Genomic DNA, 23,642 nt, shown 5'->3' on the forward strand with positions numbered 1-23,642 from the left:
TCTATCTCTAATGAAAAAAAAAAGGGCTCATCTATACTAATAAAAGGTTAATATGCTAATTAGGCCAGACATCTTCCTGATGTCCTTCCGGATAAAGCCATGGTGGCAGGAGCTGAGGCAGAGGCGGTTAGGGTGATCAGGCCAGCAGTGGGGAGCAGTTAGGGGGCAATCAGGCTGGCAAGGGGGCAATCAGGCTGGCAAGGGGGTGATCAGGCCAGCAGGGTAGCAGTTAGGGGGTGATCAGGTGGGCAGGCAGAGGCAGATAGGGGCAATCAGGTAGGCAGGCAGGTAAACGGTTAGGAGCCAGTGATCCCAGATGGTGAGAGGGATGTCTGACAAACCGGCAGTTGGACATCCTCTGAGGGGTCCTGGATTGGAGAGGGTGCAGGCCAGGCTGAGGGAATTCTCCCCTGCTCCCTCATGCACCGGGACTCTAGTAATGTAGAAATAGGATTGCTTTTTCTTACACTTATGAAATAATCACAGTTAGATCAAGGTAAAATATTTAAAAAGAAGTAAAACATGAAATTAACTGACCACTAGGTAACAGGGACCCATGGTAGATTTCCTGCCACTAAATGAAAGGCATAGACAAGCTGGGCTAAGCCTGACTATCCAAACCTTTCAGTGATGTCAACATCTGCTTTCTTTTGTATGTGTAAATACTGCCAGTGATTTAAATACATATAACACTTTTTATTATTATTATTATAAGTAAAATGCTTCATTTAGTTAGTTCTGCAGTTGATATGAGGAAAATTTGTTCTCTGATTAACTACTTCAAAAAAAAAAATCCTTTGAATTTTGAACAGTGTGAGTGTTTTATTTTCAATACAATTTATGATCAGTAATAGAACTACATACAGGTGGTATTAGATTTCTATGCATTTCTTGCCACCATTTTTAAGTATCCCAGATGTTTCCTTTATTCATAATGAGTTAATTCCACTGCCATTCATGCACAAAGAAGGAGAAAGCATGCCAAGGTCCATGTAGCTACAGGGAGTAGAAGAAGCAAAAAGCCTTGCTAATCTACAAATTTGTTAATTCACCCTCAAATAATTGAAAGTTTGATGTATTTGCATTAGAAATGTGTGAATCAGGAATACTAAAGTTCAACACATTTCTGTGCTAAAATTGAAACAGCACTCAGATAGAATGAACCATGTTTTAAGACGTGCTTTTGTCCGTGTTTTTTTTTTTGTTTGTTTGTTTGTTTTAATAAAATTTCCCTACTTATGGAGGAATCACAACTTTAAACTAAAACTGTAACTTTACCTCTTGAGATGAATAATCTGCATGAAACGATCTATGTCGTCTCAAAATTGACATTCAGTTCACTGCAACAGTCATCTATTGAGCATTATTCTCTGCTACTTCTGAGAATTCAAAGAGGAATAAAACATAATTCTTGTTTTTAAGTCGTTTTGTCTCAATTCAAAGGATTGGAAAAAAATCAGGCTTTAAGGTATGGGTGAAGGAAGCAAGGAGCAGAGTGCCAAAGGGTGTGTGTGTGTGAAAAACTTTTGAGTCTTATTATTTTGTGTTGTTAATCCTCATCCAATGACATTTTTCCATTGCTCTTTAATGAGAGGGGAAGGGAGGGGAAGAGACAGAGAGAAAAACATTGATGTGAGAGAGACACATCAGTTGGTTGCCTTCACTCAAGCCCTGACCAGGGCCAGAGGTATGTGCCCTTGACTGGAATCGAACCCACAGCCCTTCAGTCCATGGGGCAGTCATTCTATTCATTGAACCAAGCCAGCGAGGGCAAGGGTCTTATTTTTTACTAGAGGCCTAATGCAAGAAATTCGTGCAAGAGTGGGCCTTCCTTTCCCTGGCTGTTGGCACCAGCTTCCCTCTGGCACTTGGAACCTGGGCTTCCTTTGCAGTCCCAGCTTCGTCTGGAAGGTCATCTGGAAGAATGTCTAGTCTAATTAGCATATTATGCTTTTATTATTATAAATAGTACTCTTAGTTTTTCAACATCTAAAAGTGTTCAGGAATCTGGAGAAGTGCTGCGAGTAAATAAATAAATAGACTGGACATGAAATATAAATTTGGAAGGCATTTTGGGGGAGCCAGAAGGAAACTTCTTTCTAGTGACTAAGTTCCCGAAATCTCTACACAAGGGGCTTTTTAGTCATACATCTTGCCCTCTAGCAAAGCAGATATACATATCAAAGGTAAAGTTTGGTAAACAATAGAAATATTATCAGGTTGGGGAACTGCCTTCAGCTGTTCCAGCAGCAGGCAATATTATATGCAGATTTTTAGTTCTGCTGAAGCTGTCCATCAGCCTTCTGATGAACTTCTCACATTTATTATGCTAACTACTGGAATTTGCTTCCAGCATATCCCCCTCTTTGATTTAATAAGTTTAACAAAAATATATGTCATGCTGAAACTGGTTTGGCTCAATGGATAGAGCATCGGCTTGGGGACTGAAGGGACCCGGGTTCTATTCCGGTCAAGGGCATGTACCTTGGTTGCGACCATATCCCCAGTAGGAGGTGTGCAAGAGGCAGCTGATTGATGACTCTCTCTCATTGATGTTTCTAGCTCTCTATCTCTCTCCCTTCCTCTCTGTACAAAATCAATAAAAATATATTAAAAAAATATATATGTCATTTGTAGAGCTCAGGTCCTTTTAAGATTTTTAAACCCAATGGAAAGAATAGAGCTCTATCATGTCCCTTTAAATTGCTGCCAGGCATTAAAGGAATCAGTCTGCAATAAGCTCCATTCTGGGCCAGCAGTTCTTTGAGTCCCCTTTCCATTACTGTCTCCTATGACATGACAGCAATGATATTCCAGTTCTGGATGGTGGACAAAAGGCAATGCAAGTCCGACCTTCTCTGGCTTGGTCCTGGGAAACCTGCAGCGACACACAGCTGCTGACTGCTGGCATGGCAAGGCATCTTCACTATCTCCATCTCTGGACTGTTTCTCCTCTCTTGTCAGAGTATTGCTTGGGGCCACTGCCATCTGTGGCTGCAGTAGTCTGGTTAGCTCCTCTCTTGGATCCATTGTTGCAGGAATCCACATGGGCTTAGGGGAGTTTTCTGGGAATATATAAGTATATTCTTGACCAATGGTTAATAAAGGAATCTTTCTATAAACCAGACTCAGGATCTTTTCATTTTTACCCAAATTATTTTTCTTTGGCTTATTCTGAAACCATATGTGTCTTGCCATCAACATTACACCTTTCTGGAATGGCTGTAACCCTGTATTCAGAGATTTGGGGAACTTATCCAAATTTATATGTCATGTCTAGTCTCTTTATTCATTTACTTGCAGCCCTTCTCCAGATTCCTGAACCCTTCTAGAAGCTGGAAATACCCCAGCATCAATGGTGCCTGAGACAAGGACATCTGGAGAAGAAGTTTAGCCTGAGTGAAGAAAAGAAATTAATCACTGGTAAAGGTGGGTCACCAGTAAATTTGGTGGGGAGATTCACTGTGTGTAAAACTTGCATCAAGTCTTGGAGGTCTCAGGCCAAGGTGGGCAAGAACATTTTTTGTTTCAAGTCAGACTATAATGGGGAAGAATTAGGTTTAAAGGCAAAAATATCATTGTAAATTTTTAGTTATATGCTCAAGGATAAAAAAATTAGAATGTCAAATGCATTTTCTTAAATAGGGCTCAAGGAAAAAGAGTGTCGTTGTCATATTAACCTATGTGGGTTCTTGTTCCAATTTCAAAATGCCTAATTTGTATTGGGGATCAAAAATCTGTAACACCTAAGGCCCTGCCTGATCCTCTGCCTCTGGAGAGGAGAGACTTGGTGACTAGAGAGATGAAAGCTGTCAGCTCGCTGAGACACTCTTTAATGCTTTGTTTATAAAATACCATAGTTCCTGTTGGGACAAGCAGATTTTAGCAAAAACAACTCTAAAAGCTAGTCAATGCCATGGAGAGTGAGCAGAAGAGGAAAAGATTCAGGATCTGTCAACTTATTTGGTTTAATGTGTTTATTATTATCTATTAAGCATGCCTTTAATTTAATGAGAAAAAAACACAACCAGGTCAGTTGGTAAATTTTCCCAAAACAAACAGGATGTGGGGGTTGGAAGACACATGGTGATAAGTTCCCTGAATCTTCGAATACAGGACTTTTTATTCACACATCATTCCATCTAGAAAAGCAGATATACATATCAAAGGTAAAGTTTGGTAAACAATGAAAAGATTATCAGGTTTGGAGAAGTATCTTTGGCTATTCCAGCAGCAGGCAGTAATATAGGCAGATTTTCAGCTCTGCTGAAGCTGTCCATCAGCCTTCTGATGAACTTCTCACATTTATTATGCTAACTACTGGAATTTGCTTACAGCACTCCTTTTAATAATCATTTGTAAATTGTTCTCCAGACAAGATTGACTCCTCATTTTTTGCTAACTCTTAGTATTGCCAGTCTTTCTTGTTATGTTTATAATGATATTCATCTAATAAATGTTTATGACAAAACTTCTGAATACACAGAAGCATCAAACAAAGTGTCAAACCTCAGAGGGAAGGCAGAGGAGAGTAGGGGTGGTGGTTAAGAGATCAACCAAAGGATTTGTACTAGTATGCATGTACATAAGCATAATCAACGGACAAAGATATTAGGGAAGTGAGGGCATGCGTTGGGGGGTGGGAATGTTGGGGAGAGGTCAATGGGAGAGGAAAAGGAGACATATGTAATACTTTAAACAATAAGGAATTAAAAAAAAAAAAACTCTGTGTACAAGTAACACTTTGTGTCCTATCAGTGACACAAAGTGATTGTCCTACAGGAGCTAACAATGTGTTGGTTGAGAAGTCTGTCACATGAGCAACTAACTCCAAAACAAGTCAAGTGATGGTTAATGACAGAACTATAGATAGCACACAGTGGAAAGTGAAGTAAGGTTTAGCATAGAGAATGAGGTTCTTGCTCAAGATTTTACCACTGGTAAGTTGCGGAGCTGGGATTTGAGATCAGGTCTTTCTGTCTCCAAGTGTTTTTTCACTTCAAAATTGCAAAACACAAGCACTGGCCAGATAGCTCAATTGGTTAGGGTGTCAAGGTTGTGGGTTTGATCCTAAGTCAGGGCACATGTAAGGAGCAACCAATGAGTGCATAAATGAGTGGAGCAACAAATCAATGTTTCTCTTTTTCTCCCTTCCTCTCTCTCTCAAATCAATTAAAAAATTTTAATTGCTACGCACAATACCATAAGTATCAGGCTTTATCACAGGAATATGCAACATTAAAATTGTTTTTAGCATTTCATGTGCAACTTCTACTAATTATAAAATTTCAACCAATTGGGTGTCCCTCAGAGCCTTTTTCATATACTGATTTGAATATCACCAGAGGGGGGGAAGATCATTGTTTCTTTACCATGCAGTATAAAGCAAAAGAACATTGAAGGTTCTCTGAGCTTTAATTCTCTCATCACAGCCTTGCTGGGTTGTGGTAGAGATTAAATGAAATTGTTTTGTTTTGTTTTTAATATATTTTATTGATTTTTTTTTTTTTTACAGAGAGAGGAAGGAAGAGGGATAGAGAATTAGAAACATCGATGAGAGAGGAACAGCTGCCTCCTGCATACCCCATGCTGGAGATGTGCCTACAACCAAGATACATGCCCTTGACTGGAATCGAACCTGGGACCCTTCAGTCTACAGGGCGAGGCTCTATCCACTAAGCCAAACCAGTTAAGGTGAAATGAAATTGTTAATGGTAAGTCCATGGCATAGCAATTGTCATGTTACAGCCATTCCAGAAAGGTGAATCTGGAGTTTAGAGAAAATGTGCCTTTAAACCAATCTGAGAAGATATGTTAGAGTTGGCTAGGGTTGAGGGATTATCTTGTTTACCTCCCTTATTGCCCAGAGTTGAGCATGGAAACCCCAGCGCAATGATTTGCTTTTCTCAAGGTCATGTAGACAAATGTAAGCAGAATAAGTTGTATCATGTTTCACTACTTTTCTGAACCCAGTGAAGGGATATCCTACTTCCAAGAGCACAGGAGAGAACTGGCCTGAATTTGGGATTCTCTTGTCAAACTTTATGAGTTCAATAATAAGATTGTGGGGGAAATAATGTGGTTTTTAATCATTAATTATATTTAAAAACTTGTTATTTTATTTTGTCATATCCAGCTTTCTTCAGATATAACAGCATACAACTTTGTGTAAGTGTAAGATGTAAAATGTAGTGGTTTTTTATATGTACATATGGGCAAACTGATTACTACAATAAGCGAGTTAACACATCCATCACCTCACATAGTTACAATTTGTTTTGTGGTGAAAACTTTTAAAAATCTACTCTCTTAGCAACTTCCAAACATACAATATGGCATTGTTGACTCTAGTCACCATGCTGTACACTTCCAGAGCTTATTCACCTTATAACTGGAAGTTTGTACCTTTGGCCACTTTTACCTATTCCCCCACCCCCATTACCCTCACTCCCAGCATCTGACAACCAGCTGTTCTTTTTCTGTTTTTGTGAGTTTGATTTATTTTTTATTCCACATATAAATGAGATCATACAGTATTTTTGTATTTTTTCTGTCTGACTTATTTCACTTAGCATAACATCCTCCTGGCTTATTCATGAGATTATAAGTAAATAGCAGGGTTTATTTCCTTTTATGGCTGAATAATATTTTTTAAAGAAAATATGGAGCCCCCAAAGACCCAGTTTAACAAAGCTATCTGAGAAAGAAGAACAAAGCTGGAGGCATTCCGCTTCTGGCTTTCAAACTTCACTTCAAAGTTATAGTAAGCAAAACAGCATGGTCCTGACATAAAAACAGACGGGTAGACCAATAGAACGGAATCAAAAGCCCAGAAATAAACACATGCGTATATGGTCAACTAATATTTGACAAGTGAGTTAAGAATACTCAATGGAGAACACACAGTCTTTTCAATAAATGGTGCTGGGAAAACTGGATAGTCATATGCCAAAGATCGAAACTGGGCCCCTATCCTGTGCCTTTCACAAATAATTAACTTGAAATGGATAAAGACTTAAATGTAAGACCTCAAGCCATAAAATTTCTGAAAGAAAACATAGAAAAGAAGCTTCTTGACATAGGTCTTAGCAATTCTTTTATGGCTGTGGCACCCAAAGCAGAAGCAATAAAAGCAAAAGTAAACAAGTGGGATTACATCAAACTTAGAAGCTTCTGTTGAACAACTTACAGGTTTATTGACTGTTCATATTTATTTTCCCGTGAATTGCCTGTTCTTTATCTTTTACTTAATTTGCCGGAACTCTTTATGGGATAGATTATGGGACTTAATCCTTTGTTGTTTTATCTTATAAATATATTTTCTCTTCAAAAGATACGTTTTTTCTTTTATCTTTTGTTTATCTTGTGTAAGCTATCTTTTGTATATGCAAGTTCTACATTTTTCATGGAGCCCAATCTGCCAAATATGGCATGCTTTGAGAAGCTCTCCAATTCAATGTAATATATTTTTTTTCTTCCCTGTCCTGGCACCATTTGTTGAAAACAGTACATTTTCTCCACTGAATTGCTTTTGCCCTTCATAAAATTCAGTTGTACATACATATACGTATGGTTCTATTTCTGGACCCTATTCTGTTCCAATTACTTCTTTGTCTTATTTACATAAATACCACAATACAGTATTTATTACTGTAGCTTTATAATAAGTGTTGAAGTCAGGTACCATTAAGTCTGTAAATATGTTTTTCTTTTCAAAACTATATTGGGCCGAAGCCGGTTTGGCTCAGTGGTAGAGCGTCGGTCTGTGGACTGAAAGTTCCCAGGTTCGATTCCGGTCAAGGGCATGTACATTGGTTGCGGGCACATCCCCGGTAGTGGGTGTGCAAAAGGCAGCTGGTCAATGTTTCTCTCTCATCGACGTTTCTAGCTCTCTATCTCTCTCCCTTCCTCTTCTCTGTGAAATATCAATAAAATATATTTTAAAAAAACCTATCTTGGCTATTGTAGGTTTTTTACATTGCCATATAAATTTTATAATTAGCATTTCAAGTTCTACTAAAAAATAAAAGTCTACTAGAAATTCATTGGCTCTATAGCTCAACTGGGGAGAATTGACATCTTTACAATAGTGAGCCTTTTGAAACATGAACAAAGTATAAATATTTATTTACTCAGGATTTTTTAAATTAGTCTCAGTAATGTGTTGGAACTTTCAGTGTACAAGGCTCTCATATCTTTTGTCAGATTTATCCCTAAATATTTCATATTTTTGATGCTATTAGAAGTGATATTTTAGTATTTTTTATTTCCAATTGTTCATTGTTTGTATCCTGCAAGTTTTTTTTTTTTGGTTTTTTTTTCTCTTTTAGGGTTTTCTACTTAAGACAGTCATGTTTAAAAATGATGACAGCTTTAATTCTGCTTTCCCAATTTGGATGTCATTACTATCTTTTCAGTGCCTTATTGCACTGGCTAAGACCTCCAGTAAAATGGTTAATAGAAATAGCGAGGGCAGACATTCTTATCTGGTTCTCAGTTTTAGGGGAAAGCATTCCACTTTTACCTTTAAGTATCATGCTATCCGCAGCTTTTTTTTTTTTTTTTTTTTAATCAGGAATGGGTGATGCATTTTTTCCCCAGACATTTCATGTGTTTTTTTGGAAAGATCATATGGTTTTCTTTTAATTATATGCTAATATGGTGAATTATATCAGTTGATTTTATTTTATTATTTATTTTTTTTAATAAGTTTTTATTGTTCATATTATTATATTACAAATGTTCCTTCCCCCCCTCCCCACCATTGCTCTCCTCCACCAGGTTCCCACCCCACCCTCTGTCCTTTCCCCACCCCCCATTGTCCTCATCCATAGGTGCACAGTTTATGTTCAGTCTCTTCCCACGCCCCCCTCTCCCCTTTTCCCCAAGAATCATCAGTTTACTCCCCTTCCATACCTCTGATTCTATTATATTCAACAGTTACTATTGTTCATCAGATTTTTTTTTTTAATTTCCTTGGTTTTTAGATTCACTTGTTGATAGTTACGTATTTGTTGTTCATAATTTTTATCTTTGTTTACTTTCTTTTCTGAAAGAACCCCCTTCAGCAATTCATATAATTCTGGTTTGGTGGTGATGAACTCCTTTAGCTTTTTTTTATTAGTGAAGCTCTTTATCTGACCTTCGATTCTGAGTGATAGCTTTGCTGGATAGATTATCTTTGGCTGTAGGTTCTTACTATTCATCACCTTGAATATTTCTTGCCATTCCCTTCTGGCCTGCATGGTTTCTGTTGAGAAGTCAGCTGACAATCGTATAGGTGCTCCTTTATATGTAACTACCTTCTTTGCTCTTGCTTCTTTTAATATTCTCTCTTTGTCTTTTGCTCTTGGAATTTTAATTATGAGGTGTCTTGGTGTGGTCCTCTTTGGATTCCTTTTGTTTGGAGTTCTGTGCGCTTCCTGGACTTGTAAGTCTAATTCTTTCGCCAGGTGGGGGAAGTTTTCTGTCACTATTTCTTTCAGTATGTTTTCGATATCTTGCTCTCTCTCATCTTCTGGAACCCCCATAATTCTGATGTTGGTTCGCTTGAAGTTGTCCCAGAGGTTTCTTACATTATTTTCAATTTTCTGGATTCTCTTGCCTTCTAGCTTCTGTGAAGGAGTGTCTTCTGGCTCTTTATGTTCCAAATCTTTGACTTGATTCTTGCGATCTTCCCTTTTGTTTTTAGGACTCTGTAAAATATGTTTTATTTCAGACAATGTATTCTTTATTTCTTGTTGTTCCCTTATCATTTCTTGATGGTCTCTTTTCATATCCTCATAGGTCTTATCCATCTTTTCTAGGAAATTCTTGAAAAACCTTATAAGCGTAGATTTGAACTCTATATCCAGACGCTTTTTGTCCTCCATTTCTTTCGTTTGTGATCTATTTTGTTGTCGCATTTCGCAGTTACAGATGGGACGTGGTTTCAGGGTGGAGCCTGCAGCTTTGGCTTCCGTCAGCCCCGCCCTATGCGGGTCCTTCAGTACTCGCTGCCAGCACCTCTGAGAGAAAGGTGCCCTCGATTTTCGCCTGCTGCCAAACAGTCTATGCTCTCCCCCAATGAGCCCGGTATTGGGGTTCAGTTCAGTTGGAAGTGGAGTTGGAGGTGGCGTTCAGAGCAGTCTGGAGCCTCAGTCTCCTTCCCATCAGGGCAATCCCGCGGCACAGCCGACCGTCCCTTCTCTGCGCGCTGTGTGCGCGCCGCAGGGGCCTCCTTTCGCCGCGGCTTCCCCGGAGTCCCGCCTTACAGCCCGGCTCCCTATGGCTGAGCCTGGGTCCCCGGGGTCTGGGGAACTGGGGTTCAGAGCAGTCGGGGGCCTAGCACAGTCGGAGTTTTATCTCCTTTCCGCTAGGGAACGCCCGCCAGGCACTCTGTCTCCCCCTCCTCTCTGGCTCCGTCCTCTCCGCGGGCCGTGCGCCGCGTCTCCGTACCTGGGGCTTTTCCAGCTCCTCCACGCCTCCTTCTGGTTTTGTCCTTGCTTCTCGCTGTAGAATTTCCAGTCAGTCAACCTTCCTGTAGTTCTGGGCAATGTCCGTTTTATACTTTAGTTGTATTTTATTGAAATTGTTGTGTGCGGCTGCGGCTAGGTGTTCACCTGCGTGCAGCCATCTTGTATATCAGTTGATTTTAAAATGTAAGACAACCTTGTATTTCTGGGATAAACACAATTTGGTCATGATGTTTTATCCATGTTATATACAGGGTGGGACAAAAGTAGGTTTTTGTTGTGACCATGCAAAACAAAGTTTATTCTTGTATTATTATTTTGTTATTTTCCATAGGAACAACTGTAAATCTATTATTGAAGTTGATTTACTAAATTTTGTGTAAAATTTTTCACCTCTCATGAGGAATATTAGTTTGTAGTTTTATTTTTTCACGAATAGTCCTGCACGTGAATCCGTGGGCCAGTAGCTAGCGGTCGCTCTCCAGTAGCTCTCCCCCACCCACTTGTAGCTCGCTGCCCCGCCTTCCTGTTGATCCGTGATCTAGTTAATATGCAGTCGGTCCTTAAGTTTTACAGTGTAAAGTAAAACATATTACACCTTTATTATATAGGATAATGTTTTCTCTAGTTGGATTCATATAATGAGTTGGAAAGTTTTCCTCTTCTTCAGCGTTTTGGGAAGAGTCTGTATAAAATTAGAATTATTTCTTCCTTAAATGGTTGGTAGAATTTACCAGTAAAGCCATCTGGATCTGGAGTTTTGTTGTGGGAAGGTTTTACCTTCTTTAATACTACAAATATATTTAGTTATCTACTTCTTCTTGAGTGAGGCTTTGTAGTTTGTGTCTTTCTTGGATTTGTCCAGTTCATTTAAATTGTTAAGTGTATGGGCTTAAAATTATTCATAATATTCCCTTTTCCTTTTAATATCTGTGGAATCTATATGATGTCACCTCCCTTGTTGATAACTTATGTCTTCTTTCTTTCTGATCAGTTTAGAAACATCAATTTTATTAATCTTTTCAAGGCACTAGCTTTTAATTCCATTGATTTTTGTCTATGGCTTTTCATGTTTTTATTTACTTAATTTCTGCTCTGTTTAATATATTCTTTCTTTTGTTTATTTTGAGTTTAATTTGTTCCCTTTTTTTCTATAGTTTTAAAGGTAGAAGCTGAAGTCATTGATTTGAGATCTTTCTTCTTTTCTAATATAGATTTTAGTGCTATAATATTTCTCCTAAGTGCTGCTTTAGTAAATATCACAAACGTTATATCTTTGTTTTCACTTTCATTCAGTGTGAAATAATTTCTAATTTCTCTTAAAATTACTGCTTTAATCTGTGTGTTACTTATAAATGTTTTATTTAGTGTCCAAATATTTGGGGATTTCCCTGAGATCTTTATTGATTTCTAATTTAATTTCTCTGTGGTCCAAGAACATGCTTTCTATGACTTGAATCTTGTTATATTTATTGAGATTTGTTTTATGGCATAGAATATGTCCTACCTTGGTAAAATATTCCATATGCACTTGAAAAGAATGTGTATTCTGTTGTTGATGGATGGAGTGTTCTAGTATGTCAATTAGGTCAACATGGTTGATAGTATTTATAAAAATCTATCTCCTTATTGATTTTCTGCTTACTCATACTATTATTTATTATTGGAAAAGCATTATTGAAATCTTTTAGTAAATTCTGGATTTTCTATTTCTCCTTGTAGGTCTATTAATTTTTACTTATAAAAAGGCTTTTAAAATTTTATTTATTGGGGTGAGATTGGTTAATAAAATTATATAGGTTTCAAGTGTACAATTCTATAATGCATCATCTGAATATTGTATTGTGTCTCCTTCCATCTCAATTTACCAGCCTCTTCTTCCTCCACCCACCTCCCTCCCCTCTAGTAATCACCATGGTGTTTGTGACTATAAGGTGAATTTTTGTTTGTATGTTTGCTTTTTTCTTAATCCTTTTTAGATTGTTATATTCTCTGGATTAAATGACCCCTTTATCATTATTAATGCTCTTTAAAAATCTCTGGTAACATTTTTTGTCCTGAGATTTATTTGATGTTAATTAAAGTTAATTTTTTATTACTATTAATATGATATATTTTCCATTCTTTTACTTTTAACTGATTGGAGTTTTTGTCTTTAAAGTACATTTCTTATAAATAGCATATAATTGTCTTGCCTTTTTATTTAATCTGACAATTTCTGTCTTCTGATCATTTACTTTTACCATCATGTGCTGCATAATGATTTTTTGGTCAATGATGGACCACGTATGACAGTGGTCCCATAAGTTTATATTGGAGCTGAAAATTTTCTGTCACCTGCTGATCTTGCTGCCATTGATTGTAAAGTTGTAGTATATAGTGTTTGTGTTGATGCTGGTATAAATAGACATGCTGTGCTACCAGTCCTATAAAAGTGTAGCTCATAAATTATGCACAATACATAATACTTGATAATGATAATAAATAACTTTATTAGTGGCTTAAGTATTTGCTATAGTATATTATTTTAGAGTGTAACTCTTTCTACTTGCAAAAACAAAAACAAAAAACAAAATCAAAAACAAAAAACAACCAGGAAAGTTTGTTGTAAAACAGTGCAGCAGCATTATACATTTGTTTGCAATGCATATAAACTCCTTATCTGCATGCTCCATGCACGGTGCCCTATACGGGTGCACAATTTAAAATCTTTTACCCCATAGTTTTACTATACATTTTCTATGTTTAGGTACACAATATGCTTACCATTGTGTTACAATTACCTTCAGGATTCAGTACAATTATAATCTGTACGGATTTATAACCTAGGAACAATAGGCAATAACCCATAGCCTAGGTGTGTAGTAGGTTATACCATCTAAATTTGTGTAAATATACTTATTTCATGACGTTCACACAATGACAAAATCACCCAACGACACATTTCTTGGAGTGTATCTCCATTGTTAAGCAGCACATGACTGTAGTGTTATTTTTGTTGTTAATCCTCTTCTGAGGATATTTTTCCCATTGCTTTTTCTTAGAAAGTGGAAGGGAAAAAATGAGGGAAGGTGAGAGGGAGAGAGGAAAACATCAGTGTGTGCTGCCGGCTGCCAGCCAGGGCCTCCCTTTTCTGGTTGCTGGCCATCAGCCGGGGCCTTACTGTGTTTCGTGCCACCCCCAGGTGGTCAGCACATGTCATAGCGAGTGATTGAACTCCTAGTTGGTCAAACTCCTGAGGGGACACTTTGAATAGGCTTTTATATATATATATATATATATATATATATATATATATATATATATCACTTTCTTTAGTGCTATTGGGTTTATAGCATATATTTTAACTTTTTTCAATTACCTTCATGTGATATTATAGCATCTCATTTATAGTATGAGCCTTATATAATATTAATGTTGTTGCCATATTTTTACATATATTACACATCCCACAATGCGTTGTTAATTAACTTTTAAGTAGATTTAAATTTTTAATTCTTATATATTTATCTATTAAGAAGTTATGATTTCCATTGTTCTGCATTTCTTTGTGTAGATCCATATGGTATTATTACTAGTATTACTTTGCCTTAAAGTTCCCCTTTAACATCTCTTAGAGCACAGATCTGCTCTTGAGGAATGTTTTCAGCTCATATGAAAAAGTCTGCATTGAGGCTTTGTTTTGGAAAAATATTTTTGTTAGGTATAGAATTCTAGGTAGACAGTTTTTTCTTTTATTACTCTAACAATGTTGCCTCAAGGTCTATTCTATTGCCTTGTGTCTGTTGTTATCCTTATGTTCCTTTCCACATAATGTGTCTTTTTACCCCTCTGGCTACTTTTTATATTTTCTCTTTATCACTGGTTTTAAACAATTTGATTATGATGTACCTTAGTGTAGTTTTTCTTGTGTGTGTGTGTGTGTGTGTGTGTGTGTGTGTGTGTGTGTGTTTTAATGTGGGGTTTATTAAATTTCTTGAATATGTGGGTTTAAAATTTCCATCAACAATTCATATAATTCTGGTTTGGTGTTGATGAACTCCTTTAGCTTTTTTTTTATTAGTGAAGCTCTTTATCTGGCCTTCGATTCTGAGTGATAGCTTTGCTGGGTACAGTATTTTTGGCTGTAGGTTCTTACTATTACTCACCTTGAATATTTCTTGCCATTCCTGTCTGTCCTGCATGGTTTCTGTTGAGAAATCAGCTGACAATCGTATAGGTGCTCCTTTATAGGTAACTACCTGCTTTTCTCTTGCTGCTTTTAATATTCTCTCTTTGTCTTTTGCTCTTGGAATTTTAATTATGATGTGTCTTGATGTAGTCCCCTTTGGATTCCTTTTGTTTGGAGTTCTGTGCGCTTCCTGGACTTGTAAGTCTATTTCTTTCACCAGGTGGGGGAAGTTTTCTGTCACTATTTCTTTCAGTATGTTTTCAATATCTTGCTCTCTCTCATCTTCTGGGACCCCCATAATTCTGATGTTGGTTCATTTGAAGTTGCTGAAGAGGGTTCTTTTGGAAGAGAAAGTAAATAATGATAAAAATTATGAACAACAAATACATAACTATCAACAAGTGAATCTAAAAACCAAGGAAATTAGAAACAAACAAACTGATGAACAATATTAACTGTTGAATATAATAGAATCAGAGGTATGGAAGGGGAGTGAACTGACGATTCTCAGGGAAAAGGGGAGAGGGGGATGTGGGAAGAGACTGAACATAAACTGTGCACCTATGGATGAGGACAATGGGGGGTGGGGAAAGGGCAGAGGGTGGAGTGGGAACCTGGTGGAGGAGAGCAATGGAGGGGGGGGGGAGGGAAGAGGAACATTTGTAATAATATGAACAATAAAGATTTATTAAAAAAATAAAAAAATAAAAAGTGAAAATAAAATAAAATAAAATTTCCATCAAGTTTGAAAATTTTTAGATATTTATTTCTTCAAATATTTTTTCTGTCATGCTCTCTCTTTCCTTACCTTTGGAGATTCCAATTACACATTTAAGAGGCCCTTGAAATTATGTTAAGAATCACTCATGCTCTGCTCATTTTTAAAATTATATTTTTCTTTTTAGTTTTGCATAGTCTCTGTTTAAGTTCACTAATTTTTTCTTCTACAATGTCAAATCTTTTTTTATACCATCCAGTGTATTTTTCATTTTATCCATTATAGTTTTCATTTCTAAAAATGTTCATATCATGCGTGTCTTTACTGAAAAGTAAGCATGTGACCCTTTTCATATCACGCATGTCTTTATTGAAAATTAAACGTGAAAATTTAACATTTTTAATATCATTGTTTACTAATTCTTTCATCTCCGTCAGTTCAGGGTTGGTTGCAATTAATTGAACTTTTTCATCATTATGGCAAGTTTTCTCCCCCTGCTCTTTTGCCTAACTGACAAGTTTTTATTAAAATCTTGACATTGTGAATTTTTCGTAATCAGATGCTGGATATTTTTCTATTCCTATAAATATTTTTTAGTTTTTTCTTTGCACACAATTAAATTACTGTGAACAGTTTGATCCTTTTTAGTCTTCTTTTTAATACTTATTAGGCAAGATTGAAGTAGTGCTTAGTTTATAGCTAGTTATTCCCTACTTCGGAGGCATGATCTTTCTATGTACTCTACCTAATGCCTGTGGTTATTAGGTTTTTCCAGAAAGGCAGGTTGGATGGTACACTAGATACTCTTTTTTATTCCTCTTTCTTGACTCAACATTATATCTCTAAGGTTTAAATGTGCTGTTTCATGTATCAGTAGTTTGTTTTTCATTTATTAATGTAAAGCATTCCAAGCATGAATAAACCATAACTTAATTTACTAATTTTATTATTGATGGGCAGGTAGGTTTAAGGATTATTGTGACTAAAAATTGCTATGAACATTCATATACAGAATGGTTTGAGAGGTGCTATCAGAAATGGATATTTCTGGGGAAGGTGAAGCTTTTAAAAATTTTTAATGAAAAATTTTAAATAAGTAAGAAAAGACTAGACTAAAAAGCAAAGGGAAAGTTTCTAGACAGAGGGAAGAGTCAGAAGGGACTGAATCAGCAAGAAATTATAGAGAAGGGGGGAGACAGGAGACTAAAGTAATAGGTAGATGCTGACATCATAAATTAAAGGATCCAAACTCCACTGTGAAGAATTTCAAATATGTAGTCACATAATCAGGTTTATTTATTTTTTCTAAAAGAAAAGTATTTCTGATGACATTGTGGGGAATGGATTGGATGAAGATGAGATTGGAGATTGGAGATCTATTTGGAGGTTATTGCAGTAATTTAGTTCCGAAGTGATGACACGTGAACTGAGGTGATTAGTGTGAATAGTTAAGAGGGGAAATGTTTGATAAATCTTAAAGAGATAGACTGCTGGGAAGAGGCAGGGAAGAATCAAAGTTATTTGACTTGGGGGGTGATTTGTCATGGTAGTCCATTCACAGAATTTTTAACATTTTTAGAAAAATTTGGTGAATTATATTGAAAATGCAAAATGTTGAAGACATTTTTAAAAAGTGTTGAGGAGGGGCTTGCCATACCAGGTAGCAAAATATTATGTTATGAAACTACAAAACCTAAGTCACTAGGTCTTTAATTTGAAATTTATTTATGGTAAATATAGCATAACAATGTTAAAGAAGAAGTAACAAAGTTGGTAGAAATTATTTTAAAATATGTAGTAGGAAAAGGGCATATAAGTTAGAAAAAGACAACAATACCTAATAAGAAAATAGGTAAAGGATATAAAGGGCCAATTTATAGATAAAATACTTACTTAACTATTACTTATTTCTTACTTATTTAAAGTAAGGCTGGTGATTGTAAGAAACTGTAAAACTGCTGTCTAAGTGGTTATGCCTAAAATCCAAAGAATGAGATATAATTTTAGGTCTCAGAGTAGCAAAAGGTGAAATACTTAAGATATCAAATGCTGGCTTGAGACCAGAAAAACACTCACATATTGAAGAGAATGTAAATTGGAGCTATCTTTTGGAAACCAATTTGGCACATATTTTTTGACCTTGAATCTGTTTTAGGACCTTATCCTTCAAAAATATTTGTACTACAAAACAAAGATACACTTTCAAGGATACTCATCTCAATGCTGTTTAGAACAGTGAAAAATTGAAATAGTCTATCTAGGAGTTTGATTATACATATAGTGGAATGCTATGCATATATATTTTAAAATGTAGCAGGCTTATATATACAAAGAATATAAAGATATTTATAATACGTGGGGTGAAAATGTCAGATTTTTAAAAAATAATTTCAGGCATGATCTCATTTTTTACAAATAAAGATTTTTAAAATGCATTATACCCTGGAAATGTGCTATTAACCAGGAATCTAGCAAAAAGCATGATAGACAAAGAGCCTGCAACTATAGAGTTAAGAAGTTGTTAGCAGTGCTTGCCACTCAGGGAGAGAGATAGTTGTGGGCAGAGTAGGGAGGATGTTTACTTTTTACATAACTTAGACTGTTAACTTTTTGTTAAAAAGTAACTTTCGGTTTTGAATTTAAAAATTAACATTTAGGAGAAAAAGTTTTACAGTTTTACATTTTCAAATATTTAAAATAGTGATAAAGCTAACTAATGTTTTTAAGAGTGTGAAGAAATGGGTACCCCCATACTCTCCAGGTGAGAGTTATGTATTTGCTTAAACATTTTGGACTGTAATTTGGCAATATATTTTTTAACTTAAAAAAATTTTTTTTGAGCTCTATTCAGGCAGGTACTTCAGTTGGCTATAGCATTGTCACAATACACAACGCTTGTGGGTCTGATCCCCGGTCAGGGCACATCCAAGAAGCAACCAATGAATGCATCAATGAATGGAAAAACAAATCAATGTTTCTCTCTTTCTCCCTCAAAATTCAATCAGTAAAAAATTTGCTTTGATACATAAATTCTACTTCTAGGCGAAACCGGTTTGGCTCAGTGGTAGAGCGTCGGTATGCAGACTGAAAGGTCCCAGGTTCGATTCCGGTCAAGGGGCATGTACATTGGTTGTAGGCACATCGCAGGTAGCGGGTGTGCAAGAGGCAGCTGGTCGATGATTCTCTCTCATTGACGTTTCTAGCTCTCTATCCCTCTCTCCTCCTCTCTGTAGAAAATCAATAAAATATATATTAAAAAAAATTCTACTTCTAGCAACTTATCTCAAGGAAAAAATTTTACTGTACCTGTATAAAAGCTAAAAATATATTCATTGCAGCTTTCTTTATAATAGTGTAAAATTAGCAACATGGGATTTTTAAATTTGATTATGGTACATAAATAAAAAATTTTTAAGAGAAAATATAATTTATTTTAGCCTTCTCTGTTCTTTTTTAAATATAAAAGATATTTATTTTATTGATTTCAAAAAGGAAGGGAGAGAGAGAATTAAAAACATCAATGATGATAGAGAATCAATGATTGGCTGCCTCCTGCAGGCCCCCCACTGGGGATCGAGTCCGAAATCTGGGCATGTGCCTTGGCTGGAATAAAAACCAGGACCCTTTAGTCTGCAGGCTGACACTCTACCCACTGAACCAAACTGGCTAGGGCTTCTCTGTTCTTTTTTAAAGTTGAAGTTATTGGGACTGATATTGGTTAATAGAATATACAGGTTTCGGGTGTACAGTTCTGTGATATGTCATCTGTATATTCTAATGTGTGTTTACTTCCCCAAGTCAAGGCTCCTTCCGTCTCCTTCTATCCCCCTTACCCGCTTCTGCCTCTCCCCTTCAGCATACTGCTGTCTATGTCTGTGAGGTGTTGATTTTTTTCTTACTCCCTTCACCTTTTCCTCTCAGCCTCCCAACCTCCCTCCACTCTGACAGCTGTCAGTTTGTTCTCTGTATCTATGGGCCTGTTTCTATTTTGTTTGTTAGTTTATTTTGTTCATTAAATTCCATATACAAATCAAATCATATGGTACTTGTCTTTCTCTGACCAGCTTATTTCACTTGACAAAATACCCTCCAGGTCCATCCATGATGTTGGAAAGGTTACGATTTCCTTCTTTTTTACAGCTGAGTAGTAAGTATTCCATAATATAAATTATCACAGCTTTTTTTTCTCTTAAATCTTAACTATTGTAAATAACATGCAATGAATAATGAATATAGGGGTGCAGATATTTTTTCGAATCAGTGTTTCAGGTATCCTCAGATATATTCCCAGAAATGGAATTGCTGAGTCATAAGGCAGTTTCATTTTAAATTTATTGAGGTAACTCTGTACTGCTTTCCCTAGTGGCTGTACCCACTATGTCTGCATTCCCACTAATAGTGCATGAGGGTTCTCTTTTTTTCACATCCTCGCCATCACTTGTTTGTTGATTTATTGATACCAGCCATTCTGACAGGTGTAATTTGTATTTCTCTGATTAGTGATATTGAACTTCTTTTCATGTCTATTGGCCCTCTGACATCCTACTTGGAGAAGTGTCTATTCAGGTCCTTTGCCCATTTCTTAATTGTCTGTGTGTGTGTGTGTGTGTGTGTGTGTGTGTGTGTGTGTGTTGAGGTGTATACGTTTGTTGTTGTTTTTTAAATAAAATTTGAATATATTAAATGTATTGGCAAATATATTCTCCTATTCAGTAGATTGTCTTTTCATTTTGTTGATGGTTTCCTTTGCTGAGCAAAAGCTTTTTAGTTTAATGCAGTCCCATTTGTTTATTTCTTCTTTTGTTTCACTTCCCTAGATCAGAAAAATATCGTTAGGAGAAATGTCCTATATTTTACTGCTCATTCTTTCTTTTAGGATTTTTATGGTTTCAGGTCTAAAGTTTTGAGTTTATTTGTGTGTATGATATAAGAAGGTGGTCTAATATTTTTTTTGCACATATCTGTCCAATTTTCCCAACACCATTATATTTGTTTGCCTTCTTTGTCAAATATTAATCGACCATAAAGGCATGGGTTTATTTCTAGGTTCTTTATTCTGTTCCATTGTTCTATGTGTCTGCTTTTATACTAGTACCATACAGGTTTTTTTTTTATTGATTAAAGTATTACATATGTCTCCTTTTCCCCCCATTGACCTCCTCCCTGGCCACTGCCATCACCTAGGACAAACTCCCATCACTCCAGGGTCCGTGTCCATTGTCATACTAATATGCATGCATGCAAGTCCATTGGTTGATCTCTTATCCCTTCTCTCCCTCCCCTGCCTTCCCTCTGAGTTTTGATGGTCTGTTTGTTGTTTCTTTGTCTCTGGATCTTTTTTGTTCATCAGTTTATGTTGTTCATTATATTCCACAAAAGAGTAAGATCATGTGATATTTATCTTTCTCTGACTGGCTTATTTCGCTTAGCATAATGCTCTCCAGGTCCATAGATCCATCCATGCTATTGCAAATGGTAAACGTTTCTTCTTCTTCTTCTTCTTCTTCTTCTTCTTCTTCTTCTTTTTTTTTTTTTTATAACAGTGTAGTATTCCATTGTGTAGATGTACTACAGTTTTTTGTTTGTTTTAATATATTTTTTATTGATTTCAGAGAGGATTGGAGAGTGAGAGATAGAAACATCAATGATAAGAGAGAATCATTGATCAGCTGCTAGTGGGGATTGAGCATGCAACCCGGGCATGTGCCCTTGACTGGAATCGAATACCCCCATTCCCCACCCCCACTCCCCCGGTCCCTTCAGCCTGCAGGCCAACACTCTATTCACTGAGCCAAACAAGCTAGGGCAATGTACTACAGTTTTTTAATCCACTCATCTGCTGATGAGCACTTAGTCTGTTTCTAAATCTTAGCTATGGTAAATTGTGCTGCTATGAACATAGGGGTGCATATATCCTTTCTGATTGTTATTTCTGATTTCTTGGGATATATTCCTAGAAGTGGGATTACTGGGTCAAATGAGAATTTCATTTTTAACTTTTTGAGCAAACTCCATAATGTTTTCCACAGTGACTGTGCCAGTCTGCATTCTCACCAGTAGTGTGCAAGGGTTCCTTTTTCTCCTCATCCTTACCAGCACTTGTTGTTTGTTGATTTGTTGATGATAGCCATTCTCATTATGAGATGGTACCTCACTGTTATTTGATGAATATAAAAAGACCCCGAGTATCCACAGCAACCCTGAGAAAGAATAACAAAGTTATTTTTTAAAATATGGATAGCCAGTTATTACAGCCTGCTTATCTTTAGCTATTAATATTCAATGGCACTTGTCATGTAAATATTATACAGGAGTCCATAGTAATTTGTGAAAAATTATTGTTAGCACCTTTCCCCAATTCTGCATTCAATAATGTTATACTGGTAGCTTGAAGTTAGCAAAGTTTGTAATATTTACACATGGAAATCAACTAACAACTACAAACCAAGACTGACTGAAGAACTGGCTATTCAAGATGAGTGTTTTTAAAAAAATATTCTAGATTTGGGCAGCAAATATTCTAGTTATGGTTGTTGCATCAATGAATGAGGTTGATCTCAAGTTTTCTCTTGCAATACCCTTGCTTGAATGTGGTATAAAAATTATACTACTGCTCAGTGGATGGAGCTTTGGCCTGCAGACTGAAGGGTCCCAGGTTCGATTCCAGACAGGGGCATGTACCTTGGTTGCAGGCACATCCCCAGTGAGAGTTGTGCAGGAGGCAGCTGATGGATATTTCTCTCTCATTGATGTTTCTAACTCTTTTCCTCTCTGTAAAACATCAATAAAATATATATTTTAAAATATATGCTATCATTATAATTTAGTTGATGAGTGCTTTTTTTTTTTTCTATTCTCTGGAAGTTTGTTGTTGTTGTTGTTTGTTAATCCTCACACAAGGATATTTTTTCCATTGATTTCTAGAGAGAGCGGAAGGGAAGGAGGAAGTGAGGGAGAAATACTAGTACATTAATAGGTCAGTTGCCTCCCGCACTTGCTCCAACTGGGCTGGGGATCAGACCTGCAATCTAGGTGCATGTCCTTGACCAGGAGTCGAATCTGTGACCCTTAGGTGCATGGAGTGATGCTCTCCACTGAACACATTGGCCAGGCTCTGTGTTAAAATTGATCTGAACTCTTCCCAGTAGACCTTGCACGTGTGTGTGTGTGTGTGTGTGTGTGTGTGTGTGTGTGTGTGTGTATCCACTTGTCTCAGTACCATTCATTGAAAAGACTGTTATTTCCCCATTGAATGATCTTGGCACCCTTGTTGAAAATCAATTGGTCACAGATGTATGGGTTTATTTTTGGACTCTCAAATTTATTTCCTTGATCTAAGGGCCTATTTTAATACTGGTAACACCCTGTTTTTGAATTTTTGTAGTAAGTTTCTAACCAGAAAGTGTGAGGCCTCCTACTTCGTTCTTCTTTTTAAAAATTATTTTGACTATTTGGAGCCTCTTGCAGTTCCATGTGAATTCAAGAATTGGCTACTCAATTTTTGCAAAAAAAAAAAAAAAAAAAGGCCATTGGAATTTTGAGAGGAATTTTTATTAATCTGTAAATTGCTTTGGCTAGTATTGCCATCTAACAGTATTGTTTTCCAATCCATAAACACATGGTGTCTTTTCATTTATTTATCTGTTGAATTTCTTTTGGCAATTATGTTTATCATTGTACAAGATTTTTACCCCCTTGTTTAAATTTATTCTGGGCTATTTTTGTTTAGGGGATGCTATTTTAAATGGAATTATTTTCTTAATTTCCTTTTCAGATTATTTACTATTGGTGTTGTAAATAAACTTACTACAGACTTTTGGTTGTTGACCTAATTCAACTTTGTTGAATTAGTATATTAACTCTATTAGTTATTTTATACATTTTTGGGGGGAGAATTTTTATATGGTGCATAATATTATTTTTGAATAACAATAGTTTTACTTCTTTTCAATTTGTATGCCTTTCTGTTATTGACTAATTGCTCTGGCTCGAACTTCCAGTATAGCGTTGAATAGCACTGGTGATAGTGATCATCCTTGTTTTATTACTGATCTTAGTGGGAAAACTTTCAGTCTTTCACCATTGAGTACCATGTTACCTGCTTTCCAGTGGTGGTTTTGATCTAGATTGTTTTTATTAACTGTATTTGCAATATATTGAGCTTATTGAATAAAAAAATTGTCTTCAATCATTTCAGAAACATTATTATTATCTCATTTATTTTCTCATTCATCTTTCAGTATTGCAAGTATTTATTTTTAGATGTTCTCACTGTCCTATTCATCTTTTTTCATATATT

General features: G+C 36.3%; 1 long non-coding RNA gene across 2 annotated transcripts in view; it reads left to right on the top strand.

The window, feature by feature from the left end:
* Nucleotides 1–3,306: 3,306 nt before the first annotated feature.
* Nucleotides 3,307–23,642, top strand: part of LOC311620653 — a 47,491-nt gene continuing 27,155 nt past the window's right edge. For both annotated transcript variants that reach the window (XR_014794725.1, XR_014794726.1), the window contains exons 1-2: nucleotides 3,307–3,423; nucleotides 5,518–5,714. This is a non-coding gene — a long non-coding RNA (uncharacterized lncRNA). The remainder of the gene's footprint in view (nucleotides 3,424–5,517; nucleotides 5,715–23,642) is intronic.

Source organism: Pipistrellus hanaki, assembly GCF_964339955.1.
Source record: "Pipistrellus hanaki genome assembly, chromosome: 1".
Taxonomy (NCBI): domain Eukaryota; kingdom Metazoa; phylum Chordata; class Mammalia; order Chiroptera; family Vespertilionidae; genus Pipistrellus; species Pipistrellus hanaki.